This window comes from Chenopodium quinoa, unplaced genomic scaffold, assembly GCF_001683475.1.
Source record: "Chenopodium quinoa cultivar QQ74 unplaced genomic scaffold, ASM168347v1, whole genome shotgun sequence".
Taxonomy (NCBI): domain Eukaryota; kingdom Viridiplantae; phylum Streptophyta; class Magnoliopsida; order Caryophyllales; family Amaranthaceae; genus Chenopodium; species Chenopodium quinoa.
This window is the reverse complement of record NW_018744239.1, coordinates 9,023,333-9,046,675: the sequence shown is the minus strand read 5'-3', so window position 1 is coordinate 9,046,675 and position 23,343 is coordinate 9,023,333. Positions and strand designations below refer to the sequence as shown.

The window sequence follows — 23,343 nt, the reverse complement described above, 5'->3', positions numbered from 1 at the left end:
TTGACTTCACGAAGTACCGTTTTCCTACACCAGGGAAGAGGAAGCCCGTTCATCATATACAGGCGGACGGGTCAAAGAAAACATACTCAGACGCTCTGCTACTGCTAGAGCAGAAGAAGAACGACCGACTGTCAGAGTCAGCCTCCACTTCAGATTTCCAAGATAGTTTGCACAATACCTCTATGAGGTATACTCAGTTAAATCATGAGATTCAGACAGATGGCACCTCCCGTCGGTCAGGATTTCATAACGACCAAGTGGTACCAAACTTACCATTTGTACCGCAACAACAATATTTTCTGCAGCCACCTCTATTTGGAGGACATGCGGCAAAAAATGTCCAGCCTTTGGACTGGCAACTACGGTTGCTGAGACTTGGAGGACAGCCGTCGGCTTTCTCCAAGGAGATTACTGAAGCCGCTCAGCCAGCCAAAGTTAAAAATGTGTTAGTAGGCGCCTATAACGGCACCACTAACCCTGAAGACCATCTGATGGCGTTCACCAACCTAATGTATCTCCAAGGGTTGGATGATCCCACTTGGTGCAAGTGTTTCCCAGCGACTCTCAAAGGAATCGCGCAGCAATGGTTCAGCAACCTACCGACTGGTTGTGTGAACAACTTCAGGACGCTTGCTTACTTATTCACCTCTAACTTCGCCATGAACATTCCTGCAAAGAAGACGACTCTTGATTTAGGGACGATTCAGCAGGGCGAGAAGGAGGGGCTCCGTTCATACATCAGGCGGTTCAACCTGATGAGGATACAGATTCAAGGGCTACCGGATGAGGTGGCCTATACTGACTTTTTCAGAGGTCTCAAGGTCGGGTCGACCTTCAAGTTTGACTTGGTTCGAAAGAGGGTTGCGACTCTTCAAGAAGCCTTAATTGAAGCAGAAGCCTATATACAGGCGACTGATCTCTGTAGTACTGGAAAGCAGTTGGACGGAAGGAGGTCCGACAAAAAAGAAGGCCGACCAAAGCAGTCGGCCAATAAAGATGATAAAAAGAGAAAGAGGTCTCGGCGGTCGATTCCTCTAAACAGCCGGCCCAGAAGAAGAAGAAAGAGTTCAAACCATACTCTCCAAAGTATGCGTTCAGCAAGGATAGTCAAGCTATCCTCAAAGAAATCAAGGGTCGGATCTTAATCGAGAAGCCGGCCCCCATGAAGGGTTCTGCGAGCAATCGGAACCAAGATAAATTCTGCCATTATCATGAAGACGTTGGTCATGAAACCAACGAATGCATAAGTCTCATGCGATATCTAGACCGCCTGGCTGAACAAGGCGACCTTGAATCTTATGTCAAGAAGTCTAAGGGGAATACTTCCTTAAAAAATAAGCAGTCGGCCAAAAAGAATCAACAAGCCGATAGTTCCGATACAGATGATGCAGTCGTCTACACAATTTCAGGCGGCTTCTCAGGAGGCGACCCTACTATCAGGGGCAATAAAGACAATATCAGGCGGCTTTATGTCAATTCCGTTCACCAAGAACGACCCTCCAAAAATTCATTCCCTGAAATTGTCATCATAGAAGAAGATTTAGGAGGGGTTAAGGGGCCGCATGATGACCCCATTGTTATTGAATGCAAAGTGGCCAACCAAAGAGTTGGCCGAATCCTCATAGATACCGGCAGTTCCTCCGACCTTATCAGTAGCACGTGTCTGTCAAAGCTCAAATACAAGACTGATTTCATACATCTGGTATCCCACCCTCTAGTAGGGTTTGGAGGAGGAGTCGTCCACCCTGTAGGGCGAGTGGATTTACCCATCCGCCTGGGTGAAAAGGGGGAGGGTCGTCACATGGTGGTCTGGTTCCTGGTAGTTGAGGAACTCTCGGCCTACAACATGATTCTGGGACGACCAACCCTAAATAATTCAAAAGCTGTTATTATTCCATCTCTTATGTTGCTCAAATTTGAGAAGGATGATGGAACAGTCGGCTCCCTAAGGGGAGATCAGAAGATGGCCCGAGAGTGCTATCTCTCGGATATCAAACCCACTGTCATGGCCTCTGGGTCAAATGGTGAAAAATCGGATCTTGACGTTGTCAAGGAGGATGCGCCTGCTCAAGAAGCAGGCGGCAAGAAAAGAAAAGCTGCCCAGTTGGGGGCCACACGAAAAGAAAAAAGATAGCAATCACTGGCAGAGGAGCGCTCAGACGAATTCCGCCCTCAGCGGCTGGTGAGCATACGGACCTGGTCCTGGGCGACTCGCGCCCTGACCGAACAATCAAGGTTGGGACGACTGCTCTTAGAGTTCTGGGTGAAGGTTTTCACCAACTTTTGAAAGAATACAAAGACATCTTTGCATTCAAAGTCCATGAAATTCCAGGCATCAGTCCTGACCTGGCGGTACATAAACTGGCCACGGATCTAAAAAAGAAGCCGGTAAGGCAGAAGAAGCGGAACCATGGTGAATAGAAGAGTCAGGCGGCAGCCGCCGAAGTTAAGAAGCTACTTGACGCGGGGTTCATTCGGCAATGTTACTTCCCAGACTGGGTTGCAAATGTTGTGCTTGTTAAAAAGCCGAATGGTACCTGGCGAATGTGTGTAGACTACACGGACCTAAACAAGGCGTGCCCCAGGGACAGTTATCCTCTGCCCAAAATTGACAATCTGGTCGACTCAACAGCCGACCATGCTTTGATGAGTTTCATGGATGCCTACTCTGGCTTCCATCAGATTCCTTTGTGGAAAAAAGATCAGGAGAAGACGGCCTTCGTCACAGATCAAGGTCTATATTGCTACACGGTCATGCCGTTTGGTCTGAAAAATGCCCCGGCCACCTTCCAAAGAATGATAAATACCATCTTCTTTGACTAGATTAGGAGGAACGTCGAGGCATACATTGATGATATGATTGTTAAGTCTAAGCTTCAAAAGATCATCTGTCGGACCTCCGAGAAACTTTCGCCACACTCAGGCGGCACCATGTCATGCTCAATCCCAAGAAATGTGTATTTGGGGTTGAGTCTAGGAAATTTCTCGGATTCCTCATCAATCAGAGAGGAATAGAGGCGAACCCTGAGAAAGTGCAGGCGGTCATCGACATGCAGTCGCCTCGCACCGTCCGAGAGGTTCAGAAGTTAACAGGTTATCTGGCGGCTTTGGGAAGATTTCTAAGCCGATCAGGCGACAAGTGCCTTTACTTTTTCCAAGCTATAAAGAAGAAGACAAGGTTTGAATGGGGGCCGAATGCTGAGGCAGCCTTCCAAAAATTAAAAGTTCACTTACATTCCTTGCCGAGGTTGGTCAGTCCTTTGCCCAAAGAAGTGCTTTACATATACCTGGTTGTCTCTGATCATGCTCTAAGCGCTATCCTTCTTGCTGAAAGAGATGGCTACCAGCTCCCGGTCTACTTTGTCAGTCATGTACTGAAAAATGCTGAGTTAAGATATCCTTTAGTGGAAAAATTCGGTCTTGCTCTCTTCATGGCTGTCAAAAAATTGAAGCCCTATTTCTTGGCACGTGCGGTTGTTGTGTATACAGATTAACCAATCAAGCGGCCACTGACAACCATGGAATCGTCAGGCCGGATGATCAAATGGGCAATAGAAATTCAGAGCCTCAAAGTCACATTCGAGCCTAGGAAAGCAGTGAAGGGGCAAGCCTTTGCTGATTTTATTGTAGAGATGATTCGTCCCCCTGATTCTCAAGTTCCAGACCAAGTCTGGAAGGTATATGTGGACGGGAGCTCCACCTCAAATGGTTGCGGAGCAGGTGTCATATGTCAGTCGCCAGAGGGCGATAGGTATGAGTATGCTCTATGCTTCAATTTTCTGGCCTCGAACAACGAGGCAGAATATGAAGCTTTAATAGCCGGAATCTGCATGTGAAAAGAGGCTGGGGCAAGAAAGATAGACGCCTGTTCTGATTCACAATTGATAGTGAGTCAGTACAATGGTGAATACGAAGCGACCCATCCGGCAATGATCAAGTATTTACAGGCGGTACGACAAGCAGTTGGATCCCTTGAAGATTTTCATCTGACTCAAGTACCAAGATCTGAAAATAACCAGGCGGATGCTCTTTCAAAGTTAGCATCCTCGGCCTCCTGTGATACTCCTCGAACTATTTTTTGGGAGGTTATGGAAAGAAGAAGCATTGAGGAAGATCCTATTGGAATTTTAGATAGAAGTTCAACCTGGATGGATCAAACAGGGCATATCTGACAGACGACACCTTGCCGGATGACCATCACCAGGCGGCCACATTGAAAAAACGAGCGTCCAATTTTGAAATTATAAGGGGAGAGCTTCACAAGAGAGGGTACCTCCAACCCTTCTTGAAGTGTTATACTCCAGAAAAAGGACGAGAGATCCTAGAAGATCTTCACTTTGGTTACTGCGCTTCCCATGTAGGCGGCAGGTCGCTTGCCCAACAGACAAGGCGGCAGGGTTACTTTTGGCCTACTTTAGAAGCAGATGCAATGGAGATGGTGAAAAAATGTGACAAGTGTCAAAAGTTTGGCAAGCTAATTCACCGTCCGGCTACTGATCTCACTGCTATCCATAGCCCACTGCCGTTTGCTAAGTGGGGCATGGATATTCTGGGTCCCTATAAGCCTGCTACAGGCGGCAGGAGGTACATACTTGTGGCAGTCGATTACTTTACTAAGTGGGTAGAGGCAGAGGCTGTCAAGGGAATCAAGACGAAAGATGTGATTTCATTCATCTGGAAAAATATCATCACTCGGTTTGGGGTTCCCATGTCTATAGTTTTTGACAATGGTCCCCAATTTGAGACGCCTGTTCTCAAAAGCTGGTTGGGAGACCAAGGTATTTCACATTACTTTGCATCAGTCGGCCGTCCTCAAGCAAACGGCCAAGTAGAAGCTTTCAATAAGATCATCTCAGAAGGTCTCAAAAAGAAAATTGAACGAGAAGGCGGCCTATGGGCAGATGAACTACCACATGTTCTCTGGGCCATTAGGACGACTGAAAAAGGGTCAACGGGAGAGACTCCATTTCTCCTAACCTATGGTGCGGAAGCTGTTCTCCCAATTGAACACTACGAGCCGACTCTTCGAGTAATGTTATACGACGAAGAGGCGAACTGGGAGTCCATGCGCCTGGACCTGGACTCACTCCCAAAAAGGAGGGGCAATGCAGTCTTGCGCCATGAAATTTACCGCCTGAGAATGACCAGATCATATAACAAAAAAGTACACAGGCGTCAACTCAAAGTGGGGGACTTTGTACTAAGAAAGATGGAAGCAGTCGGTAGGGCAAATGAGTCCGGCAAATTAACACCCAACTGGGAAGGGCCCTACCGAATCTATGAAGAAGTCCGGGACGGCACCTATCGTCTGGAAACACCAGACGGGCAGCCCTTGCCTCGAATCTGGAATGTAGATAATCTCAAAAAGTATTATTTTTTAATAATGTAAATAGCCGAGAGCTACCTAATTAAATTCCACTTGTTCACTTTATTTGTTTTTTACAAAGAGGGGCATGCCTACTGGTAAAACAGTCGGCTACTCTCCAAGTTTTTTATTTACGAGTTTAATTAAGAGGGGCATGCCGCTTGTTCTATACAACCGGCTACTCTCCCATACATAGTTCACCAAGAACTATCTAAGGCCTATGGCCGAAATGATCAGAACAGGCGCCAGGCCAACTGATCCAACTTTTAAATTAATTCGCCCTGTCTCAACCTCATAGCAGGCGTCCGGTGGCATCCATCCGGATGAAATTCGTCGCAGAGAGCAGCTCCCTTTTGGGTGGAACATTGTTCTATTAATTAATTACACGACACCTATACTACTCTAAGACAAGGATAACTCTCACTGGTCCAACAAGTGTTTGCAGTTAGCATCCGTGTCAGATAACCGATTGTACTACTTGGGATAAGTACAGCCGGTACCTTTTGAGTTAATAGCCAACAAACATTGGCGAATATAGGGGAAGAATCGTCTCCCGCCGCTTGATACCTCTACTACTCAAACAATAGTGGCGGCGACTAAGCAACGTTCATGTTACTTATAGTCACTCCTTAAAACTTAGTTTGAAACTAAGAAAGGTGTTCATATATCGCCTGTTCTTACTAAGTTATCACACCTTGAGTAAAAACCCAACAAAATTTGGTAAGGGGACCAGTCGGCCTATGCCGCTTAGTGCCTCTATTACTTAAACAATAACCATGGCAAGTGGGTAATCACTCTCCTACTTAGCAAATTTCAAAAAATATGACGGAACCGCCTGCCTAAAGGGGAACCCGTCACCATGATACGTTAGAGACCGGTTGGATAAATGTCCGACTGATCGCCTAGCTTGGAAATAGACAATCAGTCGTCCAGGGGCATAGGCAGTCCCTACAATCAGTTGGCCACACAAACCAGTCGGTATGGCATGCAAGTGGATATCAGATTTTCGACACTTAGCAAAAATAAGAGCACAATTCGAAATTTGAAAGCTAAGGCGACCTAAAAAGATGGTCGTCGAAATTCTATTAACAGCCGGCCATAAATACCGGAACACATATTCAAGATCCCGGCCCCTTGTCCGGGTAAAGGTACAAAAATAAGCTGGCCATAAAAGACCGGCAAAATATTCAGACCCCGACCCCTTGGTCGGGTAAAATAGAAACAGACGGCACGCAGGCCGAAGAAAAAAGAAGACATAAGCTTAAGATGGGGGCAGATCTTCAACAACAACTGCCGCCTAATCAGCAAGAGACGCCTGCTTCAGAGAAGCATTCTTGCTGGTCTCGGCATCAGCTGCACCCTTTTTCGGCACCAGGGCCACTACCGGCTCCTTCTCCTCCTCCAGCGCATCATTCTCAGCAGCCGCCAGCAGGACTTCTTGGTTATACATTTCAGAGCATCGGCGAAATTGTTTTTTCCAAGAAGCAAAGTCGGCGTTTGGAAAGAGGCCAGTCCAGGTCATGCGCTGGATTTGGGCCGAGTCCTCCATCATGTCTCGAACCAAATCCTTCTTCTCTTGATCAGCCTTGGCCGAGAGCTCTTCAGTGAGGCTCTTCTCTTGGTTTACCAGGCGTTCCTTGACACGCTCCAAGGATTTCTCCAAGGTGTCGTAGTGGAGCATCTTTTGCCTAAGAGGCTTCAGCTCGGCTTTAAGGTTCTGGATGGTCGCCTCCAACTCATTGTTTCTCTTCTTGGCCGCCTCCAACTCATTGTTTCTCTTCTTGGCCGCCTCCAACTCAGTCTTAATAGCAGAAGTGGCCCGCGCCTGATAATAAAGAATATCAGTTGTCAAAATTTCATTTTGGGCAATTTGAAACATTGCCTTATCACATTCAGAGGCGGCCATGGCTTTAGCAGCCTTTACCTCTTTGTTCTTCGCACTAATGGGTTTGCGAAGGCCGTTTACTCGGAGCAGGGACTGAATAAAAGAAAACAGGCGTCAGATTTCAAACAAAAAACAGGCGTCCTGGAATTAAACAACAAAAATACGCTAAGTATACCTCAGCAAGGAGTCCTGCAATTCCATCTAGGTCCAGGGTGCCGACACCCCGAACCGCGTCTCTCTCTGCTGGAGGGACGACTTTGATCATGGACTTGGCCACTTCGACCAGGTCCGGTTCTTGAGGGTCGGCTGCATCAAGAGAGAACAAGAATTTTAGACAAGGCGAAAGAAAAGTAGGTCAAAGTCTAGAAGAGCATTTTCATACTTCTAGGCGGCCTGCTGGGAGTTTGAGAAGGAGTGGCTGGATGTTTGTCAGCGGCCGCTTGTTTCCTGGCAGAACCAGGCGAACTCGCCACAGTCATCTTCCGGGCTTTGGAGTCCGGTTGTTGGGAGGAGGAAATTCTTGGTGTGCCCGCCTGCACAAAAAAAAAAAAAAAAAAAAAAAAAAAAAAAAAAAAAAAAAAAAAAACTACAAATTGTTAGTATGTGTACAAACACAACTTTTAACAAAAAAGGGAAAGGCGAAAGCTGGGAACTTACTAAGGGCGTCTCCTTGTCGGGAGAGTCAGCTGGAGAATGTTGCTGCATGATGGAGGCTCGCAACATAGCAGCCGCTGTTTTGGAGGCGGTAATTTTTCTCATGGCTTCCGCTGCATAATTGAAGGCTAAAGTTAGGGAAGTTCACAAAATAATTTCCACAAAAGCATGTATTCGACAGGCCGGCTACCTCTTGAGCACCGACTGCTGAGGCCACAAGTGGCCAGGAAGTACTCGTCATAGAGCCATTTGTAGCTCGGGACACGGTGCAGGGGTACTTGCTCTCGTACCCCTGTAGTAGAGTCTACCCTGGTCTCTACTTTAAAGAGTCCACGGTCCAGGATCTCTTTTTTAGCTTTGAGGGGAACAGGCGGCATGCTACGACCGCCTGCAAGAAGAGGCGGGTCTCGGTTCCACCTATTAAAGCGTTGGTTCAGCCCCTTGTCTGAACTCTCAATGATGAGGAAGGTGATTCTCCAATCCTTCCATTTGTTTTCTTTACCTCTTGTCATGAGGTAGCCTCTGTGGCTCGTCAATTGGTACCAGTCGGTACCGCCTGCCTTAGGGGTCCGGCTGAGATAGTTCATATGGGCGAATGCCTCGAAATTTGGCTCCACCCCATACATTTCACACCCGGCTACATAGCTAAAAACACTGAACCAGGAATTTGGGGCTAACAGCCATAACCCCAACTCATACCCGTCAAGGATTCGTTGAACAACCGGATGTAAAGGAAAACGCAGCCCAGCCCTAATGGCCGCCGCATCGCAGCCAAAGCAGGCGCTATCATAACTGGTCCCAGCCGGCCAGACGGCTGTGTCTTCCGGATCTGGCATAAAAACCAAAAAGTCAGGGCCCATTACATGGTCTGCTACAAAGCTGCCCACTTTCTCTTGCATGGCCTTGATTCGACCTTTTAGAACGGTGCAGTAGTAAGGGGTGTTTTGCTTTCTTTGAGTGGCGGATGGCTCCGCCCAATTGTCCCCCTTCTCTACTGAATGGGAAAGTCTCGCCTCTTGTAGGCGGTTGTGCCCCTCCTCTAAGTCGAGAGAAAGGTGACCAGAAGAGCTGGAGTCGGACTCGTCTTCCGAAGAGTTCGACTCCTCCCCTCTCCCCGAGGGGCCCGCCTCCTCTCCTTCAGCAGGATCCAGAGAATATGTGGACATGTCTACTGTAAAATGGGAAAGGACCACCTTGATCCCTCCCTCAGAGCTGTCGGTAGTCGAGCCGCCTTGGTTCACTTCAACATCTTGCGTTTGATCAGATGTTTCACTAATCGGCACCTGGAAGGAGGAGCCGTCCGAATTTGTGATCCTAGCAGTTCTTTTTGTTCAGGCTATTATGTTCTGCATAGACACAGAGACAGTCGGACTTTGTATAAAGGGAAAAGATTGGTTCGAAAAGGGGCAGGCGGCACTCCTAGTCCTAGACTCAGCCGTCCCCGGTGACCGGCTGATCACTAACCTAGGTCGTGCCGTGTGCTTCTGTGGTGCCATTTCAAAAAGAAAAAATAAAGAAAAGTAAAAGAATGAGAGAACAGACGGTTACCTGAATGAGTGAGAAGTTGACGAAGTTCAGGAAAGTCTGAGTATCAGCCGACTTGTCAGAGCAGGGGGTAGGCTGGAAATGTCCGAAATGTCAGAACAGGTTCAGAGGTCCGAGTGTTCTTTTATAAAAGTTCTCAAGTGTGAAAATATCTGAAGTCAACATGCCCTTATATAGCCAAATGAGAAGACGAAGAGTCACTTCCCAAATTCAAAATTTGAGCGAGAAAAAACCCTCGGCCTTTCACCAGATGACACCTGTAGCAAGCCGTCGCCTGTTACAAGCCGACACCTGTCACAGGTGACATGCGACCAGTCACGTGCCACCTGTGAGGGGAAAATGATTAGGGGATTTTTCCCCACCAATCACCATCTGACAAGTGGACTAACCAGGTTCCGCCATGTGCCCTCCACATGGGCCAATAGGAGCCTGCCACGTGTCAAGCAATGATTTGTCCACCATGGGCCAATTACGACACGACACGTGTCCACCCCATGACACATGGGACAACCGGCCACCAAGGCCCAATCCTTGGGGAAAGCCCAATCAGCCTTAGGTTTAACCTAAACCTAGGTATTGGCACGCTTCCCAAGGTTATAAATACCTTCATTAATCCTCATTAAATGGGGATTACGCACATTAAACACTCTCACCTAGAGAGAATCATTTACGCTTTTCCGCATTAATTACTCCTTAAACAAGTACTAACTTGACCATTGGAGGCGGAACTCCAATCACTCGGAGTCTCCGTTTGTTTTGCAGGTACAGACGTCCGGTTCCAGTCTCAGAATTGTAACTCTCCCGCAGGACATCAAAAACCCCGAAACAGCTTCCATTTCTTACAAAAGAAAAATGTTCTCCACTAGATTAAACAGTTTTTTTATTTATTATTTTTTTTTTCTTTTATTGTGTTCTCATTTCCATATAGAAAAATCGTTCATCCATTCTTACAAATCTTACCAATAAACCATATAAGTTCTCTCACTACAAGCTACGATCACAAAATAGATGTGTATTTTGGTGAAAGGTTATCAAAAATTTTCAACTGAAGGATACTACAAGAAAAGAGACTGGAGGGAAAGAAATCAAGAGTCTTCAATTAGTGATTGCAATTTTTCTTGAGAAAACACCTTCCAAGACTAATAATTGACAATGATATAACTTCTAGTAGGCTAAATAACTAAAAGCATGCACGGGTGAATAAGAAAAAGAAGGAATGTATCACGATATCCCTATATAACTATAGTATCTAGATCAACTAAGGCATACAAGAATAAGTAGGAAAATGAAGAATATAAAGGTGAATGCCAAGACAGAAAGGAAGTTCCAAACTAACCTCTTGGCTTGCTAGAGGCTGAATGATATGTGCAAGGGGAAAGTAAACGACCACGAACAAAGTTGAAATCCCATACTGAAATCATCAATATCAAGTGGAGAGATTTGATATATTTTAATTAAAACAAAGACTTGGGAGAGAAAAAAACCTCGAAGAAAAGTTCATCTTCTGGTTTTACATATATAAAATCCTCATCATTGCTGCTAGAAGGTCCCTTCCTCTTTTGTCCTATCTTCTGCTACAGGCAGAACACCAGGAGAATGCAAAAGATAAATGTACATGAAAGCCGTACATTAAAATTGTTTGCTGAGAAGTTACCAAGAGGACAAAGAAGAAAACAGAATTGAATTACCTCATATATTTTAGTGACCAGTAGATAATGTTGGAAGCGAAATGATTCACGGAGATCTTTTGTTGGCTTCAGCAAATGCAAAACAAAATGATCAGTTTATTTAGATCACTACCAGTTAAATCACGTAGAAACACAAGCTTCTATGGATAAGATTAACTTCATCTAACCTCATCTTCAGTAGCCCACAAAATATCATCAAAAAGGGCATTGTAAAGATGTGGCAAAAGCTGGGGAGGAAGATTCATAACACGCTGGGAAACCACTAGACCAACATGGTCAGCTTGGTCTTCTGGAAGTCTTATTAGCTCACTAACTACATTCTTTTCCTCGCATACTTTAAGCAAGTAGTCTCTTATTTTAGTGATACACTTATTATCCTGGCATCACAAGAACCCAGAATCATTAACTTAATTGATTGATCGAGTATAATCAATATAGAGCAATTTGACAGATCAAGCAATTTAAAGGGTCCTTAATGAAATTCTAAAGGGACAAGCCACACTGGCAATTGAAAATGAGACATCTATTGTACCTTATATATTCCTATGTTCAAAGCTGTAAGAAGTGCAAACAATCCCTCATCTTCATCATCTTCTATCTTGACCATTGAGCCCGCTGTTGTTTGTGCTAATATTAAGTTTACAAAACCACTCAAGTCCCACACCTTATCATCAAGATAGCTCTGTAGCAACATCTTTACTCCATGAAAGTCATCAGGCTTGGGGTCAAAAAGGCAAAATCTGCCTGAATTAATTCCTTTAAGAAGAAATCAAAACGGAGAAAATAATTAGGGCAAATAAAGACAACTGGAATGGAAACATTCAGCTAGAATGGACATTCACAACAACCAACAACAATTAAATGCTTACTTCATGCGCTTCTTCTTCAAAAGATTCAGATTCTGAACTTTTCTCCTTCAAATTGTGCTTCCTACTAGATCTATTGGCTGAAAATATAACAGAAAAGATTTCCAAAAGTCATGTTAGATCAGCACATGAATTGCTAATCATAAATAGAGAACACAGGGCACCTATATAGCACAATGTTTATAATAGAAAAAAACACCTATTAGTTTTGAGGAAGATGTTCTGTCAGATTTTGAATTAGAAACTTTGTGCTTTGATGAGCAAGCTGTGGCAGCTCTAGTTACTGAACGAGCAAATGGTGAAAACGCAAAAGGTCGTGGCACTAGCTGGCCACTTCTTCGTGGTGTTCGAGGCATCCCTTTATATCTGCACATAAGCAAATTTTTGTATAAATCCATCTTAAAACATCATACTTTTTTCACCCTTCTTTTCTCTTTCTGAAATCCAAATGAAAGAGGAGAAAAGAATCAGGTAAAGAGCATCAAAGCACTCCAGCAGTAATAATTTCAGCTAATTAATAAGTTTAATTGGTACAAAGAGAAAGTAGTATGTAACAAACACAACTGATAGGCGTGTCGCGTACCTAACAAAAATATCCTAACAATTCCTCCTAACTATGTAGTCGGGTAAGTAAAGGTCGAATCCCAAGAGACTAAGGTCTACCTAATTAAATAGACTCGAGAAATCACTAAGCAAGTAACCAAATCAAGAATGAAGAACACTAATAACTGAAATACTAAAGAACACAATTAATTAAGAATGAGATAATCCACTAGGCGAAAAAACGAATTCCCCACCGGTTCAAACCCCCCCTTTCCCACCGGTTTTGAACCGGGTTGTATTTTGGGGGTGCTAAAACCCCATAGATTTCGCACCGGTTCAAAACCGGTGGGAAAAAGGACTTTTTGCACCGTTTTGTCTTAGAACCGGTGCCAAAAGTCTCCAAAATATTTTAAATTTTTTTTTGCACCGGTTCTTTACCAAAACCGGTGCCAAAAGTGCATTGTACTTGGTGAATGAACCGGATGCAGTATCAAATGCCATTTCCCCACCCAAGGTGGTGTCCTTATTGCCGATGGCAGCATTGATGTCCATTGTAGGGGAAGGATTCAAGCTAACTCTAGAGTTAACTGTAGCATGATAATTCCGAAAGTGCACATCTAACTGTATCAATACAAATAAACATCAGGCATAAATCAAAAGAATCTAAAAATTCTCTATTTTTATAAGTTGATCCATTAGCTACCAAATCTTGTAAATATCTGAAACTCATTTCTAACTCTTGTAGATACGGGCTGGTTTGTAACTTGTGAGTGCTCAATGTTAACTATTACAGGCCTCTAGACTCAACAATCCTGAATAATACCATACATTGATGCTAGTAGTATATAACGATTCAGGCAAGATACAGAAATTAGAACTGAAATGTGACCCTTAATAGGAACACCCATTAACACTAGAACTTAGCATACATGCCAGGCATGTTAACTATTAAAGGCCACTAGACTTCACAATCCTGAATAATCCCATACATTGATGCTATTAGTATATAACAATTCTAACAAGATACAGAAATTAGAGCTGACATGTTACCCTTAATGGGAGCAGCCATCAACACTAGAGCTGAGCATACATGCCAGACAGAATAGTGGTCACAGGATCCTACTACCTGTAATGCCAACAATTTAAAGCAAGAAAAGAGATCCTGGCACCTTAAGCTGGCTATAGAAAAAAAAAATACTTAAGTTGTGCATATTTGCTAATTTAGTCATAAAGAAATTCTACATAAGAAATAACCCCTTTACTGGACATCCTAGAATATTAAGCGACTATGACTGAGTAATTAACATACCTTTATATTGAATCCTGCTTTTGCACTGGTCTCCAGGAAAATTACCCCTGCATCACGAGCCTTATTAAGTCATTAGCATACAAAGCACTTACTAGAAACATCATAGACGATAACAGCAACTGAAGAATCTCTGATGTATCTAGCATGGGAATAAGACTCCGAAATCTTTCCTGTCCAGCAGTATCCCTGGAATTAGCAGTTAAAGGTTCAGAACATGGGACAGAATCATATAAATCAAGTCTACAAGACAACAAGTTATATTGGTAAATCATTAAATCGTCATGAGATGGAAAATCTAGAGATAAATTTTTCTGCTATTATAAGCAATGAGTTCAGGGCGCTTAAGAAATTTGTTTGTTACTGCTTTAACATGAATATACCAATTCAAGTTTGAGTTCAACTGCTCAAGTACTCAACTTGAGTAATGATCTCGTAATGTTAAAGCAAAGAAAATGAACCTTGAAGTAGTATAGCCATAGAATTACAATTATATATTGGACTTCTCACTAACTTTGTAAGACTTAATCTTATAATTACTCATATATCATGAAAACTCAGTTTATGTTGCTTTATGTATTATAAAGGAACTAGTTCAAAAGCTTCTCAAGCCAAACACAAGTAGCTCATTAACAGGCTCGCTAGGCTGACTATCATAGGTTGATTTTGGATTTGTAACTTCTTGTATCAACTAACATCTGGATATTTCTGCTAGCAAAATAAAATCTATTGTAACCCATATAAGACTAAAAACAGGGGAACAAAATTTTAATCTCTGAAACTACCCCACAGGATAATAAGAAGATTAATCAAATACGGAGTTTCATTTATATAACAAACTCAAAAGTGATTTTCCATATATTCATGTTAGATATCCTATAGAATCGGGAAAGTGTTCAGACTATTGTACCTTATTATGTTCTGTTTTCTTATTCATCTTCGCTGTCATACTAACAAAGCGATTGAAGTCCACTACAAGGGGAAATATCTTCCTTCTTCACAGGTTCTTTGTTGCCGTCTGAATTCTGAGCTGGTTTCCGGATCACCATGTATCTGAGTACTGACGCCAGAGGCCGCAAGTTAGGTTGCTTACCATGAATACCATCTGAAGTTTTGATTTTGCTCAAGTTTTCTTCATTTAATTACACATTGTCAACACATCTCTTGGTTCAGAAAGTTTCTGTTTCTTATAGGAACAGGATGGTGGACAAGATTTGGATGTTATATTCTTGTTAAAAGATCTGTAATAAAAACAATTGATTAAAGTGTGATTTTAACTTGTTATTTAAGCACACTCATCAAGTTAATACAAATTGGGAGTAGTTACTGTAATGCTTGTGTTCATTTAAGCATCGAAATATATACAATGTTCTTGGAAAATATAAGCTGTCTGAATTTGTAAATAAGATATATTTCTTGTTCAAACAGTTTATGCCGTGCACACATGATTCAACTAATTTGTTTATGAAATTGAAACTGACAAGGCGGTAATTAGGAGTCATTAAACACTTAGTTGTGCTCATGCTTGGGCAGCTCGACTTAGCTTGCACCAATTCACATTCGAGCTCATGCGTACCTCAGCTTGACAAATGAATTCCCACTGTTATGTGAGAACTAGCTTCTTGCAACACCTATCAACTAAGCTATAGTAATTCAGTAATATTTTTGAACTTTTCACCAACTTCAGTTTCTTATAAGTATTTTAGTAATCTAATATTAACTCATATGTCATGATAACTCAGCTTATACGAAGTATTTCTTAATGTATACGGAGTACTACATAGAACTTGCTCACGACTCGCAAGCTTTTCAAGCCGAACACAAGTAGCTTGATAACAGACTACTAGACTTCGCTGACTATCATATATGTTGGTATTGGATTTGTTATGTCTACCTAAGAATAGGAGAAAAAAATTTCAATCTCTGAATCTACCCCACATGACGATAAAGAAGAATAATCAAATACTTCTTCAATTATATACCAACAACAACAACAATCCAACAACACCTCAAAACCAATTCGAACAAGTAAACAACAGCCCAACACCAATTCAAATAACAACAAGTAAACAACATCCCCACCCGTACACCAATTCAAACAACAAGTAAACAACATCCGAACACCAATTCTAACAACAAGTAAACAATACCCCAACAATAACAACTCGAACATCAGCTCCCAAAACTGATTTCATCCTAATTTCATCGAATTATCACTAAAAAACTGATTTCATCCAATCTCAATTACATAAAATTACAAATAAATAAAATTTAAATTCAAACTAAAAATTAAATTGCTTACTCATTTGATTTGAATTCAAAAATCCCTAAAATCCAACAAATTAACTTCGATAATACAACAATGAAATCCCAAAATCTAAAAGAAATTCAATTATCTAATTAAAATTCACAAACCCTAAAATCAAATAAATTAATTAAATAATTCCCCACCCAGCTCGACAGCCACTCCCCAGCCTAGCCCAGCCCCGACAGCCACCCCCTCCCCCTACACCACCACCGAAACCACCCTCCTTCCAAAGCCACATGAGTGCAATAGAACCCCCGCCCCCGCCCCAGCCCCTGAAACCCCTACCCCTAAAACCATTCCCCTACCCCTAGAATTTGTGAATTGGTGTTTTTCCTATAAAATAAAATAAATAAACTATAATTCACAAATTAGCAACCAAAATTGACTCAATTATCAAACTAGACTCCAAAAATTACGTTAAATTTTTCGACTTTCTATAACCAATAGTTCAATTATCCAACTTCGAATAACCCTAAATTGAGTATATACTGACAATTAAATACACGATTAACACTAGATTGTCAAAATTAATATTAGATGATTAAAGAAAAATAAGTTGTAGGGTTTCGTAGTGACCCAACACTACGCGGAAAGAAACCCACCAAGACCCGCCCCTTAATTAAAACAATTAACAAGCATATTAAACTTAATTAAACAAGATTAAGAACAAGAATTATACCTTTGACGCATGCTTCGCTCCCAAAGAGCTCTTATTTCAAAATCCCGAAAAGACGAGATCTCCGACGGATCGTACCCTCGACCCGACCTGAGCGTCCTAAGTCTTGAAGGTTAGTCAAGACCCGGACAAAATAACTATGAGTTTTGCGAATCAAAGGTTTACTCTTATTTAGAGTTGTCTTTTTAATTCCACTCAAGGTTGTTCATTTCCCAATACCCAAGCATGGTATTTACAGGGAAATGAACCCTTGGTTTTTCATCCTCCACCAATGTGGGAGTGTTGAAAATCAATCATTTATTTAATTTCCAAATTAAATAAATAATCAAGTTAATCATATTGCGACAAGTGGCATGTTCTCATGCAAAGGAGTGGTGGCCAAGGTTAGGTGGGGGACCATATGCCTTGCTCCCCAAGGCCGTGGTTTGGTCCCCACAACCTTGCACAAAACTGGGTTAAGGGAGGGCTAGTTGGCTGCCAGCTAGCAGTGCCTTGCTGCCCAGCACCCAGCCAGCCAGTGCGTGCTGCTGTTGGGCTGGTGCTGGTGCTTGTGTGCTGGCGCTGGGCGCTGCTAGCACATAGTGATGGCACTGTCCCTAGCAGCCCACGCACACCTCCTTTGCGCGTCATTGCTAGCACAGCCAGCATACGTACTGCTAGCGAGCCACGCATGCTGGCCCTTCCCTCGCATCATCCTACGCACCACGCACCATGCACCACGCAACGCTCGCACACACATCAGCCAGTGCCTAGCACTGCTATGCTTGGTGCGAGGCACGCACACACATAGGTGCGCTGTGCTTGGTGCGTGGCCTGCGATGGTGCCCATGCACGCAAGGCCAGCGTTGCTTGCTAGCTCGTGTTGCTTGTACTGCCATGCGAAGGCACGCACACAAGCACACAGGTGCGTGCTGCTGGGCGATGGTGCACACGCACATGCACACACGCATGTGCCTAGCACTGCGATGGTGCCGTGCGTGGTGCTATGCTGCTGCGATAGCCTGCCATATGCACCCAGGCACCCAGGCTAGCACGCTGCTAGCTGCGATGGGCTGCCTGGTGCTTGTGGCGCTTGCGATGGCTTGCCATGCGCACCCAGGCACCCAGGCTAGCACGCTGCTAGCTGCGATGGGCTGCCTGGGGCTTGTGGTGCTCTGCGATAGGCTGTCATGCGCATGCCTAGGCTGCGATGATGCGCCTTGAGCTTGCGATGGTGCGCCTAGCCATGCTAGGTGCATGCTAGCTTGAACTAGCCTAACATCCACATGGTTAGACCATTGTGGTGCTACGGCTACACTCGTACTTGTCGCTTGTGATTTTGCGACGCTCGGTTTCGACGCCCTAGGCTCGATTTCCGACGTCTGTATTCGTAAAACTCTGCTTACTCATTAAATCCTTTTGGATTAATTCGTCGTCTTGGATCGGTGGTTCGATTGGGTTTGACCCGAAGGGTTCAGTTAAGATTAAGCTGTAACATCAATTGCACATTGATATTACTGATCGGAAGCGGCCTCCACCTAGGCATTCCGATCACTTGACCTTACTGAAGAATTAGCTCCGTAATAATTCTGAACCCTCTATTGGAAGAATACACTTGTTGGAAGGACACCATTCTTTTCACAAGCATCTAACCTTGGAAACTGCTTCAATGGAGGAGAGAAAGCTCAGAAGCCCCTTCAATGGAGAATTTTGAGTAATGCTTAAATCGAGGAGAGAGAGAGGAAGGAGTACAGCGAGAAAGATATAAAGGAGTACAAAGAGAGGAAGGAGTACAGCGTGATTCGTTTTAATGGAGGAGAGAGAGGAGAGCATATGAGGAGAGAGGAGAGAGAACGGAAATGAAAAAAGAACGGGAAAGAGAATGAAACAGGGAAAGAAGAAGAAGGGCAGGCCGATTTTTTTTTAAATTTCGCACCGGTTTGAACCGGTGCTAAATCACTATTTCGCACCGGTTTGGTCTGAACCGGTGCGAAATCCCTTTCTCCCTTTTTTATTTTTTATTTTTTTCTTTTTTAATTCGCATCGGTTCAAACCGGTGCGAAAAAGATGATTTTGCACCGGTTTCTTAGGAACCAATGCGAAAAGTCATTTTCTCAATCCCGCTCATTTCTTTTCCCACCGGTTTTCAAGAACCGGTGCGAAGAGTACGGTGCCTATTTCATTTTTTCTACTAGTGATCAATGAATTAAAGCATCCAAGATCAAGCATTACCACGAATATAATCAATGCATAAATAATTCTATCCCCAATAACAATTCAATCGACAAGAGGAAAAGCATTCCCTAATCAATACCAAAGGTCTCTCCCGAGTTATCAATGGCTTCCCAAATCAACTATCAAGCCTATTTCCATGGAATCAAGAAAATAAGGGACATTAAACACAATACTTAACTTCCTAATCATTCAATCATCTACTTCCGTGATGACCTTCAAACCTTAATTGAAATACCCAAATCCTGTTAATATTCAACTTCCGTTGCAATAAAAACAAAGGGATGATAACAATACCAATTATTCCTAATCTAGTATTGGCATAAACACAATCAATCAAGCATGTCAATTGGAAATATTATTGGAGAATTTAAAGATTAAATCTAAGCATTAATCATATCCGGGCTTTGCAAGATCCCGGATTATGAATTTACTCACACATAATAGCAAAACAAATAACAAGATTTAACGGAGAAGACATAATCAATAAGCAATACTAATTGAAAGAGAAGTGAGATAGGTGAATACCAAAATTTCTTCAATGGAAAGAACTCAAATTGTTGATGAACAATAATCAACTAAGAGAAGAATTAAAATGCTAAAAGAAAAGTAAAACTAGGGTTCTTAGAGAAAACTAATACTAGAGGATATAATGAAGTGTATTCTAATTGTGATTACAAAGGGTATTTATACCTCCAAAAAGATAGCATTGTGAAAATAAGCAAATCGTCTTCCGCGAAACAGTGCCCGGTCCAACCAGGCAAGGGATGCCTGATCGGGCGGCTGGAATACGACTTCTTTAGTTCTTCGTTATTCTTCTTCCTCCCTGCGCCCGGTCCCACCGGGAAGGCCACGCCCGATTGGGCGCATAAGGCGGCCTCCAAATTAATTGCTACCTTCTTGTTTTATTGCTTGACTTCTAACTCTTCAGTGCTCGGTCCCACTAGGCAAGCCATGCCCAACCGGGCATGCAGGGGTTGCAGTGTATACTCTGTATCTAGCTCATCCTTCTTTGCCCTGTCTGACCGGGCAAGCCATGGTCAACAAGGCATGGGAGAAATATCCATCTTCGCATACTAACCTCTTTTATAACTATCCAAAACACATCCGATTCATCCACGAAGCTCTGTATTCCTATGAAACTCACAAAAATAGATTGAACACACTAGAGAAGAGATTTTTAGCAAGAAATGGCTCCAAAGAGCCCAAAACCATGCAAATATACATTGTAAAACCGGGATAAAACATGGTATAAAACTCATACATCAACGACTCAAAATTTAATCTCATACGCATATCTACACATCGGAGAAACTCAAACATCCATAAGACACAAACAATTACCTAAAGCTCATCATACCATTTTACAATATTTAACAATGACGTTTTTTAATGATTTTTTATTTTTTATTTTTTATAGTTAGAACTATTACTGTGAAAGGACCTAAAGCTCATCATACCATGAAACCGAAACTCATAACACCAAAGGATGTAAAACCAACTACACCTCCATACACCAAACTGCTAAAATTAGCAACACCTGTAAAAAAAAAATCAATAATCTACTAGCTACAGTCATTGAATTGGAAACTCCAATCTCAAATAATTAGGCTCATCCATGAATTATTTTTATTGCTCAAGAAAAATTCATTAATAAGACAAAAGTAATCATTTCCTTCCAAACAACCCAACACCATAAGAACGAACATCGAATTCAAACACCCCCATCAAACCAACTCCTCTAAACCGTGCCTCTTGATCCCCTCAAATCAATATACGTAGTAATTTGTAATGCACTTATGCAAACTAAACAAACCCACATAGAACTATCACTGAACAGTTATTTTACCATATTACTCTAAAGCAACAATACCAATTTAACCAATACGAGCAGCCCTGCCCCCGAGCCAGGGCAAGAGGGGCGGCTGCATTTAGCCCAAGGAGAAAAAGTCCATTTTTATAGTTCCCTCCTAACATTAAAGGGTTATAAACAGATTCCTGCAACATAGTAAAAACCAAATTTGACTCAATTATCAAATTACTCCCAAAAAACCACACAAAATACTTCTCTTTTAAGCATATTAAACGTAAACAACACACAGTAAAACTAGAGTAATTTTAATCAATATAGTTCAATAATAAACCTTAGAAGAATCCTAAATTGACTAATGACAATTAAAATATTGATAGTGTGAAACTAAACCCTTGATTTGGAAATTAATATACAATGAATCGATAATTAATGATAATGAAATAAAAGGAAAAATCAGCTTACCTTAGAAGCCAGCTTCAATGGAGGAGAGAAATCTCAGAAGCCGCTTCAATGGAGAACACAGAGTATGGTTCAATGGAAGAGGAAGGGGTGTACAGCGCCCGAGGACATTATAATTAATTTTCATCTTAGGTTTTTTCCTTTTTTTTAAAAGGAAATTTTCATTTTAGTTTTGTTATCGTCTCTCTACTCTAAGATATTTTTTTTTATCACTCAGGCGCTGTTCACTTCACATTAAAAAAAATAATATTCAGTAAAAACAATTTCAGTTAAGTAAAAATAATTTCTGTTCAGTAAAATTAAGTTCAGTTCAGTAAAAATAATTTTAATTCAGTTAAAATCAGTAACTTTAAAGAAGAAATATAATATAGAACCAGTAAAGATAATTTCAATTCAAAAAAATAATTTCATTTCAGTAAAATTAATTTCAATTCAGTAAAAATAATTTAAGTCCGGCAAAAATAATTTCAGTTCAGTAAAAATAATTTCAGTTCAACGAAAATAAGGTGAAGTGAACGGGGCCTTAATTATAAAAAAATCAAATTGTTTTTTACCACCTAAACAAAGATAAAATTTTATTTTACCACATTAAAAAAAAATTTAACATGGATTATAAAACTTATGCAATTTTTATTGTGTTTAAATAGTAAAGTTTCCAAAAGTTTAATTTTGATTGTTCGACAACATTAAAGATTTTTATCACCTAATTTATTGTTACTAGATGAACCCTGTGTGATGCATGTTTGTTTGTATTTTTTCAAATAAAATATTAATAAATGTATATTTATCTAATAAACTTTGTGATATTCTCTTGCTTACTACTTGAATTTTCAATTATAAAATGAATTATTAACTTTACCATGTGGTCGGGATTACTTAGTTAAGAGTTACTTGGTTGATTAAGGGTTACTCAATCGATCAAGGGTTATTCGGACGGTCAGGGGTTACCAGGTTAGTGTTTAGGTTTGTCTCAGTCGGTCACATGATATGGCCAGCCACACAAAAGAACGCGCTAATTTTATTTTTATAATTAGTTAAAATTATTGTTCTAAAATAAATTCCAATTCTTTTTTTTCATTGGCTAAAATATAACTATGTGACGCTCTAAAACTAATCTTACGTGGCATAATTCTATTGTAGTGTTTTAAAATTATTAATCCTACGTAGCTTTTTTTTATGGAAAAATTGTCATAAATAATACGACCTTTCAGCGGTCCGCCAAAAATAAGTCAACCTTTTAACTTTTTCTGAATAATACGACCTTTCGGGTTGTCCGATTTAAACAAGTTATTTAACCTGCAACCTGAATGACAGGTTAAGTTTCTTTTTTCTTTTTAATAACTTCGTTTAATAATGTAATTAACTATTAATAACAACTTTAATGATTGTTAATTACAATTTTTAAAAATTTAAATTAAATTTTTTTTCCCTTTCTTCTTCTTCCCTTCAAACCTCCATGAATGCACCATGAATAATTCAATAGCTCCACAATCGACCTCCACCACCACCCCTCCCCTCTAAAATCCGACCACCAGTCACTACCACCCCATCCTCTCCAAAATCCGACCACCCACACCCTATTCCCTCAAAAATCCGACCACCCTAACGGCCTAACCCCCTCCCCTCTAAAATCCGACCACCACTGGAAATTCACATTCTTTCATCCAGCAAACCAATTTCACTACTCCAACCATCAATAATAAAACAAATTTACAATCCCAATTTTTCTAATATCTCAACTCCGATCCCTAAACAAGCTATCGAACCCAACTTTCTAATTTCTATACTCCCCAAACCCCAAACCCTTCCCCTTGAAACCGTTCCCATATGCTCGCGACACCGCTGATTTCGTCAACGCTCGAATTGACTGGAAGGAGATATCTGGAGTGCATGTGCTTAAGGAGGATCTTCCAGGAGTGAAGAAGGAGGAGGTCAAGGTTGAGGTTGGCTATGGTGGACTGTTGGTTACGGGCTTGCGGCGGATGAAAGAGAATTTGACGGAGGTGTGGATCTAGGAATGACGG

General features: G+C 41.8%; 1 pseudogene; it reads right to left on the bottom strand.

Annotated features, from left to right (window-relative positions):
• Window positions 1-10,796: 10,796 nt before the first annotated feature.
• LOC110694365 lies at window positions 10,797-12,359 on the bottom strand (annotated as a pseudogene).
• Window positions 12,360-23,343: the final 10,984 nt, after the last annotated feature.